The sequence below is a fragment of the Gadus macrocephalus genome, chromosome 10 (assembly GCF_031168955.1).
Source record: "Gadus macrocephalus chromosome 10, ASM3116895v1".
Lineage (NCBI taxonomy): Eukaryota > Metazoa > Chordata > Actinopteri > Gadiformes > Gadidae > Gadus > Gadus macrocephalus.
The window spans coordinates 20,296,423-20,300,560 of record NC_082391.1 but is presented as its reverse complement, the minus strand read 5'-3'; positions in this window follow the sequence as shown (position 1 = coordinate 20,300,560).

Sequence of the window (4,138 nt, the reverse complement as noted above, 5' to 3'; positions counted from 1 at the left end):
TTTTACCGTATCCGGTCGGCAAAACTCTGAATACATCTTTCTTTTCCAGGAAAGACTTCAGTGCAGTTCTTTGTTCATTTCTCAAAGAAAATGATAACTTCAAGTCTTGAAGAGTCGCGGCCAAAGCCGAGTCGAAAGACAGCTGTTCGCCAGCAGCAGCAGCCATTATTGTTTACCTTTAACACGGAACCGTCGCAGCTCTGTCGTCATTCGGCTCGATACCGCCCCTCACGATCTGATTGGACTGTCCCATTTTCTGTTTCCAGCAGCGAAAAACGACGACAGAAGGCTAGACCTCCCTGGCTTTAAATTAAATTTGCTGCCGCTAGGGGCGTCTAGATTTCTAGGCTATACGGGTGCACTTCCGTCTTTGACAATTCTTGGGTATTCAAAAGTCAAAGTACTTCTAAAAAGCACTCCTGCCTTTTTCTTTCTCTATCGAAAACCGGTCACGGAGTCGCTCCACTTGACATGCTAGCTGTTGAGTTATAGCTAACTTTTAGCCAACACCGTCACACAGAGCATTGAGATATGTATCTATTTAAAAATCTATATTTTTGACAACACTACTGTAGACAGACACTGTGTGGGGCAGTAGCCTGTGCTGGTGCCCATGGGGCCGGGGGACAACTTACCTGAGTCAGCAGCTGGGAGATGACTGCTCTGAGGGAGGAGCCAGACACCACCACCCGCCAGGGCGGGGCCGAGGCAGGGGTGAAGTCGACAGTGGCCTTGACCTCAGAGTTGGACGTCCGGAGGGAGGGTCCAGGGTCCGGTTGTACTCCAAGATGACCTGAAGGCCAATAGAATTACAAAGTTTAGTTTTTCCAACATACATCCTATCCTCCAACATCACAGCACTTGTTGAACTGGCTCTTTGAGGTAATGGTACAGCTGATAAATTGAAGTAACTAACAAATGTTTACCTTCACAGGGTCTTGGAGAGGGTGGTGAGACGACAATGCAATGCATGTTGGAAAAGCAGAAGCCAAAAAAACGCACGGAGAGAGCAGTGAAAAACACGACGTACTCGCACGGTACCAGGTAAACTGATGAATAACAGAGCCACGGAAACCAGTCAACATAGCATATGGATTCCATCACTGGGCATGGTGACATCATGTCAAAGAGCCTGATGGCATAAAGTGTGAGTGTCAACAAGTTATGTTACCATAGTGACAATGAGGCACATTATACATTTTAATGCCTAGCATCCTTTTTTCATCCTTGAATGGATGAAAACATTTAAATATTGCATTGTATTTCAATAGTACGTTCTACAATGTTTATTACTGTAACATATGAGGTTATTTTAGCTGTTAGAAATACTCATACTCAAAACTTGTACTTACCTACTTAAAATATAAATGTTACTGCAAGGTTGCAAAAGCTGTTATACTGCTCAAAAATGCTAAAGAAAAGGTCCCTTATGAAATGTCATTATTCTGGATTATTATTTTTAAGATAATTATAGAATTGGCCATATATATATATATATATATAGTTACACCAAAAAAAACTGATGCTGCCATTTTTTCCATTTCTGTTGCCCATGTATTTGAGTACTGCATTCAAAATTCGCAAGTAATGACATACCGAACTGAAACTACGCTTCAGAAATTAGCTGTATTCAGTACTGTTTGACGACATATACTGAACAATGGCTTTTCAAACTGTTATGTGGGCATTCTCGCTTCCTGCCATCCTTTTTTAATAGTTGTGTCTGGCATGGTTTACTGATTGGTGTGAAGTCTATAATATATAGATATATATATATGCAATATGTGTATATATATATATATATATATATATATATATATATATATATATATATATACAATATGTATATCTTTTGAATATTTTCGTCTTTCGGTTTATTCGTATCAGAAATCTTGTTAATAGCTTAGCTTTTTTTAAATCTCTTGTATGTGCATTGGGAATTTGACAATTTTCATCACAACTGTATTCACATAATAAATAAAATAAAATCCCTTGAATCTTGTATGTTGAACTACATAATCCCGACATCAATTTTGTACAATATCTTGCAAGCAATCTGCTCTAGCGTCAGTAGAGGCTACTGCTCCCACTGTTTAACTGATCTGGGACAAGCCCAGTCAGCAGTGAGCTCTCTTTGCCCCTTCATCGCCCGTATGATTGTACCATTGATCTGCTCACAGGAGATCCCTTGCAGTGTTTCCCACAGACCAAGGACCAATGTGTGGTGCGCCGGGGGGGGGCACCACACATTGTATTTTTATTGTATTTTTTTTTTTAATACAATAAAAAATAAATAAAAAAAAGACAGAATCAATTCGTGGCGCTCGATGTTGATTCTGTGGCGCCGCGCCACACAATGGTCTATGTATGGGAAACACTGTCATTCAGCAAAAGCAGCTTCTGGCCTTTGTTTATGTCTACAGGAGGTTTGTCATAGACTTCTGTTGTGTGGCAGCGCCTCTGACCAACCTAACCACTTCAGCTACCCCCCGTTTCCATGAACCCTAAAGCAGATTCCTCACTTTAAATCAGCACCCTATGTTCACCTGTCCAACCAGACCCTTCACGTCAATTAATTGTTGAGTGAATGAGTCACCCACTGGGGTCTGAGTTGTTTGTCCAAGCACTCAGCGTCTGAACAGAAACTATGCACAACTGTATCCCAACTATGTTGGGATACAACACAATTGCAATTAAAACACACAGATGACGCACACACACACACACACACACACACACACTGACACACAAATAGTTATGGGCCCCATGCTTCCTTCCCAGGGACTAGAGATGTAAATTTGCCTATATAACTCTGGTACTGCTAATGAGCTGTGCATTGTCCCTGTCAAATAAATAAATAAATAAACAAACTGTGAAGAAAAAGCATATATTTAGATGCTCGTTTTGCTTTCAGCAATTTAGTCATTGCACTTTAGTGTTTTGCGGCTGGCTGGTTATCTGCCGCTCTGCATCAGACAGAAAGCACTCAAATATTCTTCCCAAAAAAATGAGTGGATTCAACAGGATTTTAAAGAATTGAAAGCCATATGAGCACTAGTATTTTCCGTGAGCATCAGATGACAGATTTTAAATGAAAGATGAACACAGATCCAGTTTAGCTTTCTTGCTTTAAATCCCCATCCTGTCACTTCTCGTCATGTACCTTCAACAACTTTGTGTTTCCACAGACGCCACAGAGTCGAGCCTCTGTACTCAGATATACAGTACTCTTGTTGAGCAGAGTGGTTCATGCAGACAGTATTCTAGACACACACACACACACACACACACACAATTTAGTTAACGCTTGTTTTCCCATTCCATTTAAGCCCTTTAAAGACAATAAATATGGTTGGCAATCACAGGAAATGAGTGATTATGCAACAACCTGTAGGTTTACAGTACAGTATGGAGCTCTACTCAATAACTGGGAAACACACAAGTAAAGGAACCACCGCTGCACCAGAGAGAGAGAGAGGGGGAGAGAGAGACAGTGGGGGGTGAGAAGGAGAGGTAGATGGAGTGGGGCAGAGAGAGAGAGAGAGACAGATAGCGAGAGAAGAGAGAGTGAGAGACATGAAGATAAGGGGACAGAGCACACGGGGGGGGAGCTGGAGGAGAAAAGTCATGGTCGAAGAGCGAAAGAGGTGAAAGATGGAGTAGAAGCTGCAACGGAGGGACACAGACAGACGGGGACATACAAAGGGACCAGGGGTCCGCATTCAGGACCCCTCGCCGGAGTCCGAGTCAGCCCTGTCTTTGATGTCCTGATATCATGCAGCACTCAGAGAGTCATGGGGCACACAACAGCAAGAGAGAGAGAGAGAGAGAGAGAGAGAGAGAGAGAGAGAGAGAGAGAGAGAGAGAGAGAGAGAGAGAGATGAGAGAGAGAGAGAGAGAGAGAGAGAGAGAGAGGAGAGAGAGAGAGAGAGAAGAGAGAGAGAGTGAGAGAGAGAGAGAGAGAGAGGAGACCTCAGAGAGAGAGCGAGCCTCTATATTAGGCGAGAGAGATCGTAGATGAGAGAGAGAGAGAGAAGAGAGAGCGAGCGAGAGAGAGAGAGAGAGAGAGAGAGAGAGAGAGACCCTCAAATGAGAGAGCTCGAAGCAAGCACTTCAACCTGCAGGCTCGAATGCATAG